This window comes from Artemia sp. Qi Xiang Cuo, chromosome 9 (genome assembly GCF_049724085.1).
Source record: "Artemia sp. Qi Xiang Cuo chromosome 9, ASM4972408v1, whole genome shotgun sequence".
NCBI lineage: Eukaryota > Metazoa > Arthropoda > Branchiopoda > Anostraca > Artemiidae > Artemia > Artemia sp. Qi Xiang Cuo.
Window position 1 is genome coordinate 43,219,109 of NC_142802.1, and position 22,085 is coordinate 43,241,193.

General features: G+C 35.9%; 1 protein-coding gene across 1 annotated transcript in view; it reads right to left on the bottom strand.

The window, feature by feature from the left end:
- mub (poly(rC)-binding protein mub) overlaps positions 1–19,697 on the bottom strand; it is a 212,067-nt gene extending 192,370 nt beyond the window's left edge. The window contains exon 1 of the mRNA XM_089094590.1: positions 19,633–19,697. The gene's annotated coding sequence lies outside the window, so the exon portion shown is untranslated. The remainder of the gene's footprint in view (positions 1–19,632) is intronic.
- Positions 19,698–22,085: the final 2,388 nt, after the last annotated feature.

Consider the following 22,085-nt stretch of genomic DNA (forward strand, 5'->3'; position numbering starts at 1 on the left):
CCAACAAATTTTTGCTAGGTTCTAAATGGAAAGCACAATATATTAAAATAAGACAGGAGACCTGTCGAAATTGCTAAATCATTTACTATCACCCTATCATTTGTATTGAGATTCTGTCAAAAAGACAGGATGAAAGTCAAATTGGCAACCCTAGGCTGTATGGCCTTATTTGGCTTATAGTAAACTTATTATTGATATTATTTTGGCTTAATCCTACGAAAACAGTGATTGATAATCTCAATTATACAATTCTTTTCAATTTTCTAGATTCTAATGAAGACACCAGACTCTGCACCAAAAGTGGCAAAAGAAACTGTGGGGTAGGGGCAAAGCTCGGGTTTTGGGTATGGGGGGGGGGGTGGTATAAAGAATGTGCCGACAAAATGCTGGCACATAGCTTAAATTTACAGACAGAATTCCAAGGACTTGGTAGCTTAAACATAAATAGATTTCTTAACTGTAAAGCTAAAATGTATTCCTACTGAATTGGAATCGTACGGTTCCCTCTCCACACTCACATGAGAGTTTTCTCTGGACAAGAAAAAGACTACGGACGTTCCTTATTTGAACAAGCATTAGTGGAACTGTAAGAACTCTTGCCTAATCTTTGGGATGCCTATATTCTATACAGCTGGCAATTAATAAATTGCCCGACACAAGTTGTACATCATCAAGACCGTAGGGAAGGCACAGCGAATCTTGCTGTAAAAATAAAATAATAATCGTCGGATTTTTATTGCAAGATAATATGAATTACCAAATTTCTGCCAAATATGGTGCAAAAATTCGCATGATTTACCTATATTTTTGGGCTGTACTTGATACATCTAAACCTGATTTTCGAAGTTGAAGGTCAATTTTGACTAAATTTTCTAGTACAAAACATCAAAGAATAGATTTTACAAAGCGTACAGCCAACATTAGAATGTGTCGCAGAAGGCTCGATCTAATATAACAATGCTTGATACAAATTTCTAAGGAGGCTTCTTTTAAAAATAAGTTTTGTTTTCCTATGATTAACTTTAAGATAGATTGTAGTTGAAGTTCTACTCCTGGCTCTTCTCTAATTTCCTTTTACTGCATTATAAAGTTAAGGTCTTGAACCTTAAGAGCCAAATCAAAGACCGTTCACTCGTGCTGAAACCAAGGTTCTTTGTTGATATCATTATTGGGACCGGGATTGTTACTATAAAAAAAATATATAATAAAATTTAGGAAGATAGGAAAAATCCCCCTTTAAAGAGTTACACCACATTTTAATAGAATCATCAAGAATTTTTTGCCAGAAATTCTATGGCATTTAGACAGGGTGTATTAACAGGCTGCAAACGTCAGTTTTTAAGGGCAAGGCGTCTGTGTAAGCTAACGGCACGTTTTCAAGGAGAATTTTGAAGTATCTCAATTTAGTGGGCTCTTTTAAAGGTGAGTAACTCTGCCATGCTAAATACCTGAAAATATTAATCATGTTTTTTCCCTTCTAGAAACGACAAGGAGTCAATCTGAATCTGTCACTTCGATTTTTTTTTTGGAAAAAGAACCGAATTAGATAAGTTTATACTATTTGCTTAGTACCAATGTCTCCTGGTTGCAATGGATGATCAATTTATTCATCTCTACAATGTTATTCGGTATCGACATGTCTGCACCAACCAATAGTCTACTCCTCGCCACTTCAGAGCTTCACATAAGTTTTTCTCTTCATATTAGACATTAAATGTCAATCGACTAGAAAACCGACAGCCTTGTTAGAAGCGACCCAGAATTACAAACCGTGCAAGAGCTATCTCAAGTTGATGCAGTAGAATAAAATAATTTATTAAAAACCTTATTGCTTTAAGCTTGTATCAATAAACCCTCCCCGAGATTCTCAATGTTTTAAGATTTCTCCATTATTCCCTTGCACCCCCTCCTGTATGCTTCACATATGTAAAAACTTTTTTCTGACAAAATTAGGCAAGGAATCCCAAACTTACATCATAATTTTGCCCGAGATTAAGGAGCTTGATAAGGTGATGTTTATTCCCCAGCCGGGGTTTAGACTTGAAGTTTATAAAATAAATAATGTACCATTTTTGAGAATTACATGCTATCTGATTACACCCTTAGAGCAAAATTTTATTTCTGAGATAATAATTCGCCCGTTTTGGTTAAAGTATTAAGATAGAACTTGATTTAACACAGCGGATTTGATAAGTGGATCACACGTAAATAAAAATATAAAATGCCATTAATTGAATTAGAATAAGTAAATACGACCTCGAACAAGAACGGTTTGAGGACATGAGGGCACTTTTTTATGTTTTTGACTAGCCTTCAGAAAATCTTACACAACTTCAGCAAGTACTGACAAATGTGTCCTAATGAGTCGCCAATCTCCCATCTCAACTTTGATCCTGATGCATCTATGGCAAACGTTTCCCTCTAATCATGGTTGCAGCGACAGCTGCAACCTAGAAAAGAGCGAACCACAGCCCATAGTAACCGAAAGTTAAAAAACGCGTTTTGAAAATAATACCTAGTGAAAACAATTGCCATGTAACACTGATTCAGAAATGGTAACTATTATTTCGGTTTGTCTTAGAAGTAAAAGTTTATTGCGAAAAGAAATTTACGGTGATTTCTCATAAAAAAAACTGAAACTCCTCAAAAATGGCGTCAGATCAAAATGAAAGTTGTAGCATTGGAATCAGCGTGGTTGAAAACCTTGGAAATGAAAATTACAGTCTCCCTCCTTGAACAACAAGGAAAATCCGTTTTTGCATGGGTAGCACTGATCTGCCACCTGTTTTTTTCTTTCTAGCAGAGCTAGGGGGTTACCAAAACATCATAGGAAGCTGTGTGATAGCTCATTCGAACTGAAATTAAATTTGCTAGTGCTCTTTCCAAGTGACCAAAAAGATTAGAGGGCAACTAGCCCCCTCCTTAAAGGCCTCCTCCCTCCAAAGTCATCCAATCACAATTTTGAGATAGCCATTTTGTTCAACATAGTTCAAAGGTCAAAATCTTTGGTTTTGGTGATGATATGACACTCCATAGTGCCTGGGGAAAGGGCTGTACGATGTATCGGTATCGGACGTATTGTTATTGGGCGTATTGGTATCGCAGGTATCTATACAGATTTTTAATAGCTCATATAAAAGATATTTATCATATCTACGTCCAATGCCATAATTTCGTCAAAATCCTGGGAGGGGGGGGGGGGGGAAAAGTTGGAGACAATTTTCCCAAAACAATGAAAATGATAGTGAAAACTGAAAAATGAGCCATACATTAGCATAGAGGCAAAGGTATACTAAATGTTTCTCTGGATACTTGAATTATGCAGGCTTATCTTAGTTTTGACAAGATTTCTTGCAGAAACTAAATTTCTGCTTGGGGGCAAAATGAGGTCGAACGGGGGGGACTTGGTTCCTGAGGAGGCGGTTGCCCTCCTGCCCCAAAACAATTTACGCCCCTTTCTACGTCCTTCCTATAAATTACACCATCAGCAAGCTCCAAATAGCATTAAAAACGGCACTTTTGGTACCATGTCTTAACTTTTATAGTGATGCTTAGTGGCTCGTTTGAAAGCTATTTTTCATATCTACGTCATGTTTATCAATTCTACCACCCGTATGTGATATAACACTAAAAACAACACTTTTGATGTCACTTCTTAAGTAGAAAAGCTTGGAAGTGTAAAACGATATCATCATTGTAATAATTATGATCCAAAACCCTTAACTGGAGGTTTTCAAGAACACGTTCTGTTGGCACAGCGTTCGACTTCGAAATAGACTGTCTTGCGCTCCATTCCTATTTGGGTGTTTTTTTTTTTTTCAATTATGGTTTTTTCCTTCTATACGATCATTTTCAGATAATTTCACTGTTTTTGTAAATGTGATGCACTCATTTTTTCAAACATGTCCCAGGAAGGTATTTGGTCAAGCAAATCGATTCAAAGGGGAATAGAGGTCATCCATTCCATGGTTTCAACGAAATTCAAAGTAGATCACTAAATTCGTACCCCGAGTGGCGTAATTTTGTTAAAATCCTGTGGGGACAGAGTCAACGTTGGAGGCAATTTTTCCAAATGAAGTGAAAATGACAGAGAAAACTGAAAAACGAACCATAGTTATAAAAAAGGTAAAGATGTACTGGAGAAAAATGACCTTTTTTGGTGGATGCTTGAATTATTCAGGCCTATCTTAGTTTTGACAACAATTTTGAAAAAACTAAATTTAATCTAAGAGGGGGGGGGGATATACTGAGATCAGGAAGAAAACTAAGGTCTGAGAGGGGAAGTTGCCCCCTCTGCCCAATAGCAAATTACGCCCTGACCCCAACCCCCTACCACTTAGTGGTTGGAGAAGCGAAGTGTAGGCTTGTGGTTCTGGAACCATTCAAAGTTATATATTAAAAGAAGGATTACTTATTGCTATGCTTACTTATTCAAATTATTTGCTTGACAATTCCACCGTAATATTCTCTCCATACGTAAGATTGTGCATCCAAAGAGGAAGAAAGACAAACGAAAAAGTTCTGTAGGAGAATTCAGGTAATTTTCCCCAAAATTTTTGAAAGGAAAACAAACTTATTTTATAATACCATATATCGTACCTACATAAGAAATGGTCTTTTTTGAAATTCTTATTAATTTCTGAGTATTTTATTTAGGTGGCTTTTTATTTAGGGACAGGTCTAATAAATCTCTAAGCCTAAAGGCACATTTCTGTTGAGCTAGAATTTAATTTCTTAAGTACTACTAAATTTAAACAAAGAATTAAATATCTATTTCTTCTTTTTAATTTTTTTTTATTTTTAGAAAAAGAAACGACACTGTGTTTTGACTTTTTTTTTCCACACTAACCTTATTTATTTCCTTCAATTCTTGTCTCAACCCTTAATAAGGGTTGAGATGTCTTGTCTCCCCTAGATTGGAGGTGATTAGAAATTATATATATATATATATATATATAAAAAAAGATTTCAACTGAAACTAACGACCAATATTAAAACTTAAAACGAACAGAAATAATTCCGTATAAATAAAAGAGGTCACAGCAGTGTTGTTTCTAAATTAAATTTTAATCAAAAACGAGCATAGACTAATTTAAAAAAACAAGTTTTTCCGAGGGAAGTAAAGACCGAAGTTGAAACTTAAACGAACCAAAACTATTACTTCACAGCCTATCTAACATCAATAAAACTAATGCAAATAAATCAACTGGTGATATTTCCCTATGTTTGTAACATTACAAAAAACTAGCGCTTTACTGAAAACACAAACAATATAGGAATATTGGTACAGTAAAAGTAAACCTTTTAAGAACACTTTTAACAGTATAAAAGTAAAGCATTTTTAGATTGTTGCTTTATTTATTTTTCTCGTTTAATTTGGCATTTCTTCGGCACAATAAGCTTAATTCAATGAATGGCTGTCGTTTTGGATCTGAAAATGACATTTCATGATTATTTTGAAGACAAGTTCGAAGTGTCACAACAAACTCGCTTTAGAATTTGTATCATAACTTAAAATTCTCCGTTTTATAGAGAGAAATAACTGGATTTCCAGAGTTCATATTACGGTTGACATGTTCTTCATTTCGAGTAATACTAGGTAATACCAAGATGTTACTTGATAAATCAATCCATTATTTTATAGGCTGTGTAATGGTTTTAAACTTATTATTTTTATGCCTAAGTTTTTAAGATAATATTAATTGTATACTGAAAGCTACTGATATCACAGCTCCAGTAAGACTATGAAAAGCGTTATAGATTAGTTTGTTGTTGTGAGACTACGTATTTACTTTTGACTCCTAAATCAATATTTTTGTTTTTTATGCTTGGTTTGTGTTTTCAGTAAAGCGCTAGTTTTCTGTAATGTTACAAACATAGGGAAATATCACCAGTTGGTTTGTTTTCATTAGTTTTATTGATATATGTTAGATAGACTGTGAAGTAATGATTTTTGTTCGTTTTAAGTTTCAACTTCGCTCTTTACTTCCCTCAGAAAAACTTTGTTTTTTTATTTAATTTTATCTAAAAACTCAGTTGTTTTCTCCTTCGACAAGATTCCTTCTCGTCGAGTTTTAGTTTGCACAACAGGTGTTCACGGGATGGCAACAACCAAAGATTGAATATGGCCTCAGTTCAAAAATCAGACACCTTTCTTGCTATGCGTTGGTTGGTACTTTTGACCTCCATTTTTTTTTCTTTTAATGAGCGCATCGACTTCGAGCATTGACTTGGAAAAGTAAAATCTTGCAGCTCTTGATGAAAGGCACAAAAATGTGAGTTACTTATCGGGGATCGTTTTACTTATCGTTTATTAGAACGACTGGCAAAATTCCTGCATTGCAACAAATCAGGTCTTAGATTGAATAAGAAAGCCAAGCAAACTTCTTATTAAATCCTTGACATACCAGCCCCTATCTTCAACGTAATTATTTCCAGAAGAATCCAAAGAATTGTAGAAACACTCGTAGTAGAAAAATATGCAATGGAAATCAGTGAGGCTATAATTTACAGGTGAAATGACACAATTGAGATGGGATTTCAAACATTTTCCAGCTGTTTTCCTTCCACTGAAAATAGCCACCAAACAAAAAGCGAAGAAATGGATGCCATGCACGTGGTGTAAGTCCTTCTTTGAAACCTCATCTGAGATAAATTGGTGAAAATACTTGTAATACTATATGACAAAAGAAGACTGCAAACAAGTTCTTGGCTCTGTTCAATTTCAAACCCTTGTAGAAGAGATCTATTAATTAAGATGCGATTCTACCCATCCTCAAAAATAAGCATGCCAGTATAAACAAAATAAATATATTTTTTCCTTATAGAAAACCTTTTCGTTTCGGGTATTTCAGAGGCAACACACTTGCGTTGTGTTAGTAAAGAGCCAAGTGGCTTTAAACTCGTTATTATTATTTTTCCCTAGCCACTCAACTGTCGAACGCACGGGGGTTTACTAACTTGGGAGGGGATAATTCAATCGTTAATTTGAGTTATAGGGTCCTTTTAAGGGTTAAAAGTGATTGAAAGGCAACCAGCCCTTCCCTTTGTGCTTTTGCCCCTAGGCACCGTTGTAGCACATGATGGTATATGACCAAATTTTGAGACAACCCTTTTCATGACGGCCAAGTCGATGTCAAATTTTGACTTGAGAGAAGGGCTTATGTGCATCCAGGTCATCAAAATAGCTTACCTGCAGTATCTCGGAAAAAGCTCAGGGGACAAAGTCAAAAGTATCAGGAAATCTTGGGGGAAGAAGATAGGGGATCGGGGGACTTCAACTTTTGTTTTGGAGTGGGGATGGTTAAACCATACGCGTCCGGTCGACCGAGCAGTGGCGGTCTTAGGCCTCATAATATGGGGGGGGGGGAAAGGTACACCATAAGAGTGTAAAAATAAAAAATAAAAGGAATTTAATGTCAGCTTTCAGAAAAACTGGGGGAAGTAGCTGCCCCCATAGCCAGCAAGACAGTTTTCTACTATTAATTTAAAAAACTTTTTCCACTAAAAGAGTCTTTCAAAGAAAAGTAAAGAGTTCCATTAAGCCAAGAATGAGCGAAAATAATGGCAAATAATCTTCCAAGCGTAAAACTACCACAAATCACTATCAATAAATAAATGAAACTCAAAACGAACAGAAATTACAATAAATAGCCAAGTCAAACTCAAAACGAGCAAAAATTAACACGAGTACGGCTGATAAACCCTATGCTTCTCAAGACCAGAACACAATTTGCGCTTTATTGAAAAAAAACGAACAACAACAACAACAAAACAAATGACAGTGGATTGCCAGTTTAATGACATATACTGATATTTATTCCTTAAAAGTTTTGATAGTTTTTTATTTATGAAAGTAAAAAAAGTGAAAACATTTCAAACGTATTTTGTTTTCAGTAAAGCGCAAATTGTGTTCTGGTCTTGAGAAGGCATGGGGGTAATCAGCCCTGCTCATGTTTGGAGTTTGACATGGCTATTTATCATAATTTCTGTTCGTTTTGAGTTTCATTTATTTATTGATAGTGATTTATGGTAGTTTTAAGTTTCTAAGATTATTTGACATTATGTTTGCTCATTTTTGGTTTAATGGAGCTCTTTACTTTTCTTTGAAAAACTTGTTTTGCGAAAAAGGTTTTTAAAATTAATCTCTATTCATTTTTTATTGACATAGTCTTTTTCATGGGAAATAAAATATTTTATATCTTTTCAGTTTTTTTCTATAAGAATCCACAGTATGAGTTGCTATCTGAATGTTGGAGAAACTTTACAACAATTGTTAATCTAAAAACAATATTTTTAATTTAATTGTATAGCCTCTGAAGTTGATTTGAAAAATAAAACTTAATATCACCCCCAAAAGATTCTATCTATACTCTTTGAGAACCTGGATCTTTTACAATATTTTTATTTATTTAAATTGTAAGAGCAGAACTAGTAAGGGTAGTATCCCCAAAAGTTTCAACTTATTACCCCCAGTCGTTCTCAATATATTGCTGAGGTGTCTTATTGGCAATCATAAACATGGTAGTTTTACGCTTGGAAGATTTTTTTACTTTAATTTTGCACATTTTTGGCTTAATGGAGCTCTGTACTTTTCTTTGAAAAACTTGTTTTGAGGAAAAAGTTTTTTAAATTAATTTCTGTCCGTTTTTTATTGACATAGTCTTTTTCATGGAAAAAATAATAGTTTATATCTTTTCAGTTTTTTTCTAAAAGATTGTATAGTATGGGTTGCTATTTGTATGTTGGAGAAACTTTTTCAACAATTTTTAATCCAGACACAAACAGTATTTTTTTTAATTTAATTTTATAGCTTCTGAAGTTGACCTGAAAAATAAAACTTCGTATCATTCCCAAAAGATTCTATCTATGCTCTTTGACAACCTGGATACACTTACACTCTTTTTATTTATTTTAATTGTAAGAGCAGAAGCAGTAATAGTAGTAGGGGAGAAGTGGGTATGTTGGGAGAAGGATACGTTGAGACATGTGTACTTCCGACAGAAAATACGGGATAAAAAAAAAGTTGTCTAGGAGCATCATGTTTGCCATCTATCGCTAAAACTGTGGACGAAAAATAGTGGCTCTTAGATGAGTTTTTTTTTTTAAAAGTATTAAGGTGAGAAGTTTCTCTGTGTATTTTTAAAAAAAAAATTAAGTGTGCAGGATTTTAAAGTAATTAAAGGTAAGCTCAGTTGGGGAAAAGCATTAGTTCAGCTGGAATTGATCAATTTCTTGGCTTTCTGTTGGTATATTCTTTATTTTGGCCGATCACAATCTACTGGTAGAGAAGCAATTTTTTTGTAGAAAAGTGCCTACAGAATACTCCGGGACAATTGGTTCAGGGTACCTTATGACACGTCGAGTACATTGTGTCCCAGGGTACCAAAATGCTTACAAGCTGCTAGTAATCCTTAAGGAGTGGGAAGGGGTGACGCTAAATTTATTTATGAGCTTAAGGAGGGCGATAGACACATTAGCTATATGGATGATGTCTTTAACGTGGATATCCCACTTTAAATTTGAAGAAATTGTGACGCCAAGTAGTTTAAATGAGGACACAGAAATTTCAGGAGGGACATGATTAACAAAACAGGGCGAGAATTTTAGGAAACAAATCGGCGTTATCAAGGCCTCTTCTCTTTCACTGGGGAACACAATCTTCCAAGATGGGAGTCGCCTTTGACAAAGTAACCATCACCTAGTTCCTCTAGGGCCTCACCAGCATACAATTTTGAACCCTCCGTGCCTTTGTACTCCACCAAAACGAAATCACAAGGTTTTATTGTATCTGTTTTGTTTTGCTCCATAGCAACCCTTAGGTTTTCATATCCAAAGAGTCTTCCGAGTTATCGTCAAAAACAACATCCTGCTCCTCTTCACTTTTGTCACTGAGTTTAAGTATTTTTTTGTCATGACTTTCTTTTGGCTGGTGTTTTGGGCTCTTGCATAACGCTTTTTCTCTTGCAATTCGGACTCCTTCCTTTTTTTCTGTCTCCTTTCAGTTTCTGCAGCATGAATAGCATCTTTCACCAGTGTAGATGTAAGTACCTTTGACTGAACAGGTTTTCTGCCTCCCTTCTGATTTGCAGCTTCTCTCTTTGGTAGTGTAGCTATATCTTCTCGTTGAACAAGTAAGGACCTGGATAAATTTTGAAATTGCCAAGGCAAGTCACCCAAGACTCCATCGGTCTCTGGCAAATCATCCTCACATGCAATCGACTGTTCCTCTGGTGTAGAAGGTGCTCTACTTGTAGTCTGCAGAGCTGGGGGGAAATCACTCTCTTGCCAGAAAACAGTGTCAAAAGGGAAGAAATCAGGCTTTGAAAACCCACTGACAATGTTTGCAGGAGTGAATGCTTTTGGGAAGGATTCTCCATACAACTGACTTATTCCGTACTCAGTCACGGCTCTGCCAGGGTGAGACCTCAGCCACTTCTCAATTGCTTGACAATTCCAACTGAACTAATGCTTTTCTCCTATTGAGCATTTTCGATCCTGCAAAATGGGATGAAGCTGAAGTTGCTGGTGAAGACTAGTTGAAAGGTTTTCTTCAAAGACATCCCTCTATCTCACTGCGCCGACTGGAGCCTACCAGTATTCATAGAAACCTAGGGTTCAATTGCCAGGCTGTTGATGTATTTTACAAAAACCTTCGTGAGCTGTACTCGAAGTTCAAGTTTCTTGTTAGTCGTAGTGTCAACATGGATGAAACAGGGCTCAAAAATGTCCAAACAAAGCGCCAAAAAGTTCTGAGTCCCAGGGGTGGCAAACAACTTAGCTGGGCTACTTCAAAAGAAGGGGGAAGCTGATAACAATGGTTGGAACAGTGAGCGCTAAGGGCAGATTCATTCCAGCTTTCTTGATCCTCGTGCGGCTCATTTTTTTCTCAGGCTTCTTGATTGGGCTCCTCCCGGAACTGCTGCTGTTGCAAGTGGTAGGCTCAGTAATGCCTGGATGACAAAGGACTTGTTCATGCAGTACTTAGAGCATTTCATTTCTCATGTGCATCCATCCCCTATTGAGCCTGTCTTACTTCTGATGGACAACCATGAGAGCCACACAAGTTTTGATGCAGTGTCTTATGCTATAGCAGTAGGAATACATCTACTTACCTTTCCACCACATACATCTTGAAAACTGCAACCTCTTGATGTTTCAGTGTATGGCCCTATAAAAAATTACTGGTGTCAAGCAATTGAGAAGTGGCTGAGATCTCACCCTGGCAGAGCAGTGACTAAGTACAGAATAAGTCAGTTTCTTGGAGAATCCTTCCCAAAAGCCCTCACTCCCGTAAACATTGTCAGTGGGTTTTCAAAGCCTGGTATCTTCCCTTTCGACACTGATGACTACAAGTAGAGCACCTCTTCCTCCACCAGAGGGACAGTCGATTGCATGTGAGGATGATTTTTCAGATACTGATGGAGTCATGGGTGACTTGCCTTGCCAATTTACAAATTTACCCAGGTCCTTGCTTGTTCAACCAGAAGATATAGCTCCACTACCAAAGAGAGAAGCTGCAAATCGGAAGGGAGGCAGAAAACCTGTTCAGTTAAAGGTACTTATATCTACACCGACGAAAGATGTTATTCATGCTGCAGAAACCAAAAGGAGACAGAAAAAAGAAAGGAAGGAGCCAAAATTGAAACAAAAAAAAGTGTTGTGCAAGAAGCCAAAAAACCAGCCAAAAGAAAGGTATGACAAAAAAAAATAATTAACCTCAGTGACAAAAGTGAAGAGGAGCAGGATGTTATTTGTGATGATAACTTGGAAGACTCTTTCGGATCTGAAGACCTAAAAGTTGCTATGGAGCAAAACAAAACAAATGCGATAAAACCATGTGATTTTGTTTTGGTAGAGTACAAAGGCAAGAAGGGTTCAAAATTTCATACTGGTGAGGTCCTAGAGGAACTAGGTGATGGTTACTTTGTCAACTTCCTGAAAAGGCAACTCCCATCCTGGAAGTTTGTGTTCCCCAGTGAAAGAGAAGAGGCCTTTGTGGATACTGGAGAGGTCAAATTGCGTCTTCCAGTTCCTAGACTCTATGGTGGGACTGAACGCGTTTCAAAGATGATTATTTTTTAGATTGATCTATCTGCATATGCGGTTGAATGAGAGAAACTGGCAAAATTATGTTGCTATAGTGCCTACCTTTGTGACTTGAAACTGAAAGTTTATAATTTTTTTTTTTTTTTCTTAATAACTGAAACCAAATTCGTATTTACAACTATGTCCCAGAGTACCAAGCAACTGTCCCATAGTATCCAGCTCATGGGTACTATGGGACAAATCAGTGCATTCAGAAAACAAACGGGCTCAACCTCTGCTATAAACTTTAAAAAATGAAAAAAATTATTTTAAAATGGTGAATGATAAGGCTACTGAGAGCCGGTTGATTCAGTAAAATCGAGTCCCAAATGCCTGAGATATACATCTTGAAGCTGAATATGTCAAACGGTACCCACTTCCCCCTATCCCCAAAAGTTTCAGTCTATTACCCCCAGTTGTTCTTGATATATTGCTGAGGTGTCTTATTGGCAACCATAAACACAATACCTTTTGATTTATTTTAAAGTAGCATTTAGTTTTAAAGCATAATGGGCCAATTGATAACTATGGGGGTTTGACATGCCTAATATCCCTAAAGACATAATTGCTGGACTGCTCTACTATGGGGAACAAAATGGCTGTCTCAAAATTTTCACTCAATGCGTTTGGAAAATGAAGGAGCTTAAGAGAAGGGCTGCCTGCCTTCCAATCCCTTGTTACTCTTAAAAAAGGCACACGAACTTTTAATTTTGAATTGAATTAGCTCTTTTAAAAGTTTCAATGATATTTCTAGCTATTATAGAGTGGCACTGCCTATGATATGGCTTATATGCCCTTTTGAAAACCTGCATGACTAACAGTTTTTCCTTTAATTGAAACTCCTAAACGTTCCCTAAATGTTTCATCTTAATGCCTTTAGCGTCATTAATTACATTAACTACAGTGGTAGAATTAAAAGTATACATACAGTACATTTTGGCTAGTTTAAAATCCCCCACAAATTATTCTTACACTTTAATCTGTATGTTTATATACTTCTTGGAATTTTCATCTCAATGCTCTTAGCCCTACAAGTAGTGGCAATAGAGGTAGTAGTAGTAGTAGTAAACATAGCAGTAACAGTAGTATTAGCAATAGTGTGCACATATCTGCTAATACTTCTATTTAAAGATGGCATAAAAACATATAGTTCTTTTTAAAGATGGCATAAAAGGGTTTAAAGTTTTTGAAACCTTAAATGCCCCCAGCGCATAGCTTGCTTACAGCCCTAGCCCTGGAGGCTGTGGGGGGGAGGAGGTTTGTCATCCTCAAAGGCATCATTTCTAGACCTTTCAAGTACGTTGAACAGATGGCTATCTCAGAATATTGATTGAATGTGTTTGGGGAAATTCTGGGCATGGGAGGGGGGTTAGTTGCCCTCCAATCCCTTTCGACTATTAAAAAGGGCACAAGCCCTTCTAATTTCCAATCGAATGAGCTCTTTTCGAAGTTTCTACGAAAACAAATGGCCATCTCAAAATTCCTATCAGATGCATTTCGGAAAAATACAAGGTGTGGGGAAGGAGGGTATCCACACTTGGATCATTCTTAATCTTAAAAAGGGCACTAGAACTTCTGATTACCAGTCCAATGAGACCCCTCCGAAGTTTATATGATCACCCTTTCTATATATACCTTACTTGATGCAGGGCAGAACTTACAACCGCTACCCTGGGGGGGGGGGGTTGTCATCCTCAAAGACATAATTTCCGGACTTTTTATTTATGTTGAACAAAATGACTATCTTAAAATTTTTATTGGATGTCTTTGGGGAAAAGGTGGGCGTGGGAGGGGGGTTAGTTGCCCTCCATTCAGATTTGACTACTAAAAAGGGCACTTTTTCACTTGTGTCTGCCTTTATTATTGGTATTGAGAATCTTTTTTTTTTTTTTTTTTTTTGCTGACTGCAATACTATTGCAGCTAAAGATGAGGTGCTGGGAAGTCTCAGGGACTGAAGAACAAAATCTACAGTTTGGGTCTTTTTTTTTCCAGTCATATTGGGGAGAGTACCTATACTTGGGACAATTTATTTTGTTTGCCTCTTAACTCCCTCATGCTTTGTGATGAGGAAACAGAAATTTATCAGCATCTTTTCCTTAGTTTCACTCCAAAGTGCAAATTAAGGTAATTTTGCATTAACCAAGAAAGTTATCTCAAAGATAATAAAACTGGGAGCTTATTCAGTTTTTAAGGATAAGCATTAATTTTACAACCCCTCATTTCATCCCAGGTATGGAATGAGGCTCTATAGATGGGAAAAGGGGTAACAATACTCGAGACAGACCCTAATATGTCTTCTTGATACAAAACTCAGCTATTTAATAGAGATCATAGAGTCAAACTGTAAAAAAAGTAAATAAGTATGACAGCACTAGACCCTTAAGGTCCAAACTGGTGGTGGCAATCTCCATTTCATGTCCCTTCAGCCAGGAAGTGTAATGGGGGGCTTGGGCCAGCCATCCTGAGCTTTTGCACACACTTTCTGCAGATTTCTCTGGGTACCCATTTAGAGCTGGGTCAACTCTTGCTGAAATTACAGAGTCACACCACTGACTCCCTTCCCAAACCAAATAACTGGCCATGCCAGAAATTAAACCTGTGCCCCTCAGACAAAGTATTCCCAACCACTTAGCTTAGACAGCTTAAGTAGAACTTTACTTTTACTCACTTGAGTAAAACTATAAAAACAAAGAAAGAAGTATAAATGTGTAAAACAAGGATTGAGAAAAGCACTGTTCATGTGTTTACAATATATTGAATTCTGACAGATCAAGAGAAATCACAAAGATCCTGCTTGTCTTGTAGTCTATCCTGAAGGCTCAAAATTTGGCAGGAGAGTTATGATATCTGCAAAACTATACCAGTAGGAAGCATCAGTAAGGACAAACTTCAAGAATGGAGCAATTCTTCTGAAATATGGAACTTGTATTTCTTGTTCTTCTGCAAGTTTTGAAATGTTTCACAAACACTGTGGCATTTTCCTTTTTTGCCTCTTTTTCAAGAACCAAAACAAAAATACAAACATTTAAAGCAGAAAAAGAAGGGCTCCCTTCAACTGAAGGTCCTTCCTTTGGATCTGTTTCATTAGATTCTGAAACATCTGCCAAGAAAGTAACCTCTTCTGGGCTGGTGTAACTTTCAATAAAAAATAATTTCTTATGATTTTAAACAAGGGTTTGTGAGAGCCTCTTTGATTTTCTTAGCTTTTTGAAGCATAGCCTGTGCTTCAATCTTTTTTTTTTCTTGATATCCATCAGTATTCTGAAAACTTTTTTTGGTTGACTTCTTTATGTGGCTTTTCTCAGATGAGCTTTTGGATATGGATATTACTTGGATACTATGAAAGGTGAAACTGTTGGGATTGAAGTGCAGATGCCTTGTGTGTGCTGAGAGGCTACACCCCCCTCTTTTTCAGGATTTGAGGAAGTCATGTCTTTATATCTTGCCTGAGATGCAGGCTCACCCAGTGGTTGGTCAATTACAGCTGATGGCAAAAAGATGTCATTGACAAAAATGTTATCATTAAATGGGCAAATATCAGTTGCTTGAAAACCTGCATTGATGTTTGCTGGACTGAATGAAAGGGGATAAGCAACACAAAAAATGGGGGATTTCATACATAGAAACTGGAAATAGCTTTTTTATAATGGGATTTCAGAGATTAGAAGACCCCAAGATCAAGTGATTGCAGTTTGTGTGACATATGTGGTGGCAAGGTTAACATGATCACATGGTTATCTTTTGTTACCTTGATGGCTTCAATTGATAAGAGGCAAGGTTAACATGATCACATGGTTATCTTTTGCTTCCTTGATGGCTTCAATTGATAAGAGGCAAGATTAACATGATCACATGGTTATCTTTTGCTACCTGGATGGCTTCAACTGATAAGTGAGATTTGTGATTTTCCATAATAAGTAGCTGAGGCTTCTCTTCACTTGGCAGTACAGTAGAGACAAAGTGATGAAGAAACTCAATGAATACTGAAGCTGTAGCCTAGTTACTATCACTAACCCAAGCAACAGTACCAGGTGGAACCACTTAAGTCATCCTTGCTGTTGTCTTTTGCCTTGGGAAGACCAGCATTGGTGGAATTAAGTTTCCAGATTCTGAAACACAGGCAAGAAATGTCACAGTCTGTCCTCTATCTCCAGAAGTTGCTCTTACAACTTTACATAATCCTATCTAAGCAACAATTTTGAGTGAGCTTTGTATGGTGTTAAAGACACTCTTATCATATTCCATTTGCTCTGCAGAGAGAAAGCATACCTGGTCATGACACTATGTAGCTTGGAGAAGAAGATGCTAACATTGTAGTGGTTGAACGTGGTTCCCCTGGAGGGGCTAATTGCTTCAAGTTTTCTGAGTGACAGCCCTTGATTTGATGACATAATCCATAATATTATTTCTTCCCTCGTCTTTTCTTGTCGTCCCAGCTTGAAGAATACAACAATCCATTCTTTCTTGCATATTCATAGCTTAATTCATGGACTTCCAAGATGTCAAGAAATCTTAAAACATTAAAGCCAGATAACCCTGGCTATTTCATTTCTGTTTTTACTTGCCATACATAGGACATGTCGCAAGTACATATTTTTGGGACAGTCCCAAGTATGGAATCAATTATTGTCACTGAAATAATTCAATTTTAATCATAAATGGTAAAAAGAACTCTTCAGACCCACTAATTCTATTTCAGAAGGAACTAATGAATAAGGAAGTGAAAGAAAATAACCTACATCTCCCTAAAAAGTTCAAAGAACTGCACAAAATATTTTTAAGAGCAGACCTGAAACTTAGTACCCATCAACTTTAAGACAAAATTGTGACTTTGGATTTGAAACTTCTACAGACGTCGCCCATTGCAAAGAGGTTGTTGTAAATTTTTTCCTTGGGGGGGGGGAGTCTTTGCAATATGGCATGGGTATCTTTTAAGGCCTGTCCCAAGTATGGATACTCTCCCCTACTTTTTGATTCAAATGAGTCAATTATTTTTTTTTCCAATCATATTCTTCTTTCCTTAATATCAACAAATCAATTCAAATTCTGAAATATGGGGCATTTACTTTAAATGATAAGAAAATGAGCATTAGCTGTGCTGGATTGAATCTTGGTGGTCTTGGTTGTTGGTGGATTGATTCAATAAGTCTGTGACAGACTTATGGACCTAACTAATGAGCTGCAGGGCACACTTAGAGTCTGTGAGCAAGATCAACTTCTTGAGAATCAGAGAGCTTTTTATTGATACAACTTAGAACTTCAATTATAGCCTTCAGCTCAGCTGTAAAGATAGATGTGCCATTTGGGAGCTTAGTGGATAAATGTAAGGAACAGCTCTTTATTAAGTTCCAGTACCCTGCTAGCAGCAGAGAAAAAAGACAACACATGAGTCCCACCCATGCAAAAATATGATTTTCCTTGTTGCTCAAGGTGGGGGCTGTAAGTTTCCTATTTAGGATTTTCAACAATGGTGATTCTAATTGTTTATTTCTCATTTTTCTGTGATGCCCTTTCTGAGGAGTTTCAGGGTTTTTTTAATTCCCACAAATTTGTTTTCAAAATAACATTTCAATATTAATACTAATGAAAATAATAAATACCATTCCTAAATCATCTAGAAATTGCAACCTTTTCTCATTAGACAGTTGTTTGCTTTTTTACACAGATTTTAAAACTGTGGGTTACTATGGGCTGTTTTTAGCCCTTTAAGGGTAAAATTCTACTTTAGCCACTTTTGGCCATCTTGGAAAGGGGTTAGGCTAGGAAAATGAAACTTTCAGGGATGGGTCTACAGGCTAAAGTATATCCTGGGAGGGTATTTTGAAGTGGTCCATCCCTATTTGACTACAGGATGATGCAATGTGAAGGTAATTTTGAGAACCCCAACTTCTTTGTGAAATTTCCACCAATAATTTGTCAGCATAAATTGAAAATGTAATGTCTGTTTTGACTAGCAATTGAAAAGAAAAAACTATATTTAATATTTGTGATTTATAGAATAAATGTCAAGCAATAAAAGTTACACTTTTAGAATCAGAAGAAAATTGGCTCTTTATGGATAAAACTGAATCACTGAAAGAATATATACAAGTGCTGCTTATTATCAGATGTTGAGCTATGGTTTGAAAATGTCGTGGCCATCCCAAATTAGGTCATTACTAGAAAGAGTGGGAATGGCTTACTTATGGAATGACAGTCTTGGTTCCCCTGATCTACCAACAAATTTAGTAATCCAGGTATTATTTATCTTAGAGGGTCAAGAAATTCAGTATTGGCAAAGGCTGATTTTAAATGCTTCTACTTTGAATCATTATACTCAGGTTAAACCTAGTTTTATAGAAGAAATTTATTTTAAATTCAATTTACTGGCTATGATTTTATGTTGATGGATTCAGCTTAGGGCGAATTGCCTTCCAATCCAGAGCAGACAAATGGTGTTTGACAGGGGGATAGTACATCATGATGGTTGATATGTGTGTCCTCTTTGTAGGGATGAGGATGAAGATTTGGACCATTTTCTCTGAAAGTGCCCGGTGCTCTCTGATTTAAGGGAAAATTACTTACATGGGATTGTTTTGCTGCTTCCAAAAATTTTACAAAGTAGTAATCCAACCACAATATTTTGTATTGGTGCGTACATAGAGAAGGGATTAGAAAGAAGGAAATGTTTTTACAATTAATTATTATTAATTACCGGTATATGAAATTAAAGTTATTTTTTTGGTAATTTACCAGAAGGTATTTTTTGCTATGTATCATGTTAATGTGTGTTTTGTAATTAGCTCTGTTGTAATTTTTCTACTTTTCATAATTTTTGTGTGTATATGGCTCTTGGGCTTTTGAAATACACGATCTATCTATCTATTTATCTATTATTGACTTACAAATAAAGTAAACATACCACTCAATGCCTTTTTTATGCTCTTTCCAAATATAATAATCATTTGAGAGGTAAATGAGATGCAAATGAGAGGTAAGTTTAAACTTTACCCCCTCCCCATCTCTAATGTGCAAATATATACCCGGAAATGGTATATATAGGGGTGGGGGTAAAATTAACTTCAATCAAAAATGATTATTAGCCTATATTAGGAAAGAGCATAAAAAAGGCATTAAGTGGTATGTTTAATTTATTTGTAAGTCAATAATATGAACTGCAAAAAATTTACCTTTAGTTTTATATAATTTTGCTCAATTGGATACTGTTTTTTACCCTATGCTAGGCCTAATGTTTTTGAATAGCCTAATCATCTGATAGGCTAAGCTTAGAACCCCTTTTTATTACAGAATAGCTAATATTCAACCACTTTCATTCATAGAAAAGCACCTTATCACTTAGACCTCCGTATAAATCCATAACAATTGCGCTAAGGCAAAGTCTAATCAATGTTATCATTTTGTCCAAGGTACCTTAGTGAAGCCATAGACTAGGCCAATCTAAGATAAATAGGCCAATAGAAACCATTTTTATATTCTATCATCTTCATAACTCAGATTCGAATTAAAACAAAAGACCGCGTAACTGATCAGCTAAAGTACTGTACCTGGTAAAGTTGCTACAGAAAAAAGTAAACAATGTGATAATTTGTTTCAAATTAGTGCAAATTTTCATATAGTTTTCATTTTCATAGATGGTGCACTACAGATTACTTTCAGGGGTATCTGTAATCCTTTCTCATGTTTTAGGGGGATGTTTAAATACCATGTTGAAGTTAGATTGTCGTATCTGTTTAAAGTCCAACTCCATTTTGGTAATAAATACATTTAGAAAGGAAAAATTTAACAGAAAATGTTTTATTTCATATAAATTGCCTTTTTTTCTTTTTTTAAATTAAGTACTGCCTAAAGACCATAACCTTAATTTTAAAAATAGCGTTTAGACTTCGAAGCCCAAAAATCCAGACATTAAATTTACCAGTATTTTGTCAGCATTTTGTCCAATAAAGCTAGTTTAAAAAGTTGGAGAAATGGGTCTGAAAAGTCTGAGAAAAATATCTGAAAAATAAGATAAAAGTCTACATGAACTAAATTTATTTCAGAAACCTTCCTAAGGAAGCTTCCAAAGAAGCTTGAGATTTTTTCGGTTCAGTACCACCATGCTATTTAAGTCCTACAGTCCCTCTTCTCACCACCATCATCCTTGGCTGCACATTAATTGTTCACCTCTTTTTGAAGAGAAGTCTTAACCTTGGTTCTAAAATTTTAACTTATGGTAATGGTGAAGAAATGGCAAGGGGGTGTCTAATCCAAAATAGTCTTTCAGGGAAGCTGATTTATTCCGTGGTCAGATAGCTCGTTTGTAGCACCCTATAAAATAAAAATGGTATATTATAAATTAACTAATTGTTTATCGTTTTTGTATAATTCGTGAAAGAGAAAACTCCTGCCTTGTTATACAAATTTTAATTTTATCTGGCTCCTTCGAGAATAAGACATTAACAGCAAATACCAAACAAAATGCTTTAGTAGTAAATTTTTTTGCTGCATTATAGTAAAATCTATATTAATTTTTATAATTATTAACTTTAGTGATGTCATTTTGTTATGATCTAAAGGAAGGAGGGGTACTGTGATTTTTAATGTTTTATTTTTATTTACGATGTCAAGCACAAGCGTAACCCAAAGTAGATTAATAAAAGTATACAAAAATTCAAATTTTTTAAACCTCACTCCAGGGATTTATATGGAAGAAAACTTTAAGTAGTCTAAATTGTTTTTTCAACATGTAGTTGAAAAAATAAATACCAATGAAAAGACCCTTTCAAAATTTAGTTTTTTTTTATTTTAGTTTCAAAATTTGTTTTATCGATGAGATATTTTAAGTAAGTTTGATTTCTTTTTACTAGTTGTATTTTGTATTTTGCTGATGGCGGCTGTTGCATATATAGCCGAAATATTCGCTTGTGTTGTGTTCACTGTCTTCAAAATTTTACTGGTGATCTTCTCTTGTTTTGCAGTTAGTTGAAGTTTTTACCAGTTAGTTGAAGATTCCATAGCAGCTCACTAGTGTGAATTATGGTATTATATGGTATTTTCTATAGGTATGTGTTTGATTGCACTGAAATCATTGATTTGGATCATTGGGGAGTAAAAGCTTGCTGAGATTCTAGAATAGTTTTAAGATTGCTTGCTTGGCTTCTGTTATTATATTTCGTCATTTACTGCTTATAGTTTGGAATCATTCACAGCCTTGCTAAAAAGTATATCAGCATTTCTAGTGAAAAAATACTAACATATTTTGCTGAAATATTGTTTATATGTTTACAACATATTGTTTACATATGTTATCATAGGCAGCGCAATCGCACTACCTAAGTAAAGAACGATGTTGGCACAATGTATTATTTTTTTTTTTTTTTTTTTCTTTAGAGCAGGGCACTTCGTATCGAAGAAGTTGTCGTAGAAACTTCGAAAAGAGCTCATTCAATTGGAAATTGGAGTGGCTTGTGCCCTTTTTAATAGTCGAAAGTGATTGGTAGGCGACTAACACCTCTTCCACGTCCACCATTTCCCGAAACACATCCAATCAAAATTTTGAGATAGCCATTTTATTCAACGTAGTTTTAAGTTCTGGAAATTAGGTCTTTGAGGATGACAACCCCCACAGCCCTCAGGACAAGGGTTGTAAGTTATGCCCTGGTGGTGTTTAAGGTTTTTATAGAACGCGTTGTCGTAGAAACTTCAAAAAGGGCCCATTCGATTGGAAATTGAAATGGCTAGTGCCCTTTTTAATAGTCGAAAGTGATTGGAGGGCAACTAACACCCCTTCCACGCCCAGCCATTTCCCCAAACACATCCAATAAGAATTTTGAGGTAGGCAATTTGTCCCAAGACGTTCAAAGTTCAGGAAATTATGCCTTTGAGCAGGACACTCCCACCGCAGTCTTCAGGGCAAGGGTTATAAGTTATGCCCTGGGGGAATATAAGGTTTTTTATAGAAGGTGTTGTGGTTAAAACTTAAAAAAAAGCTCATTCGATTGGAAATTTAAAGGGCTAA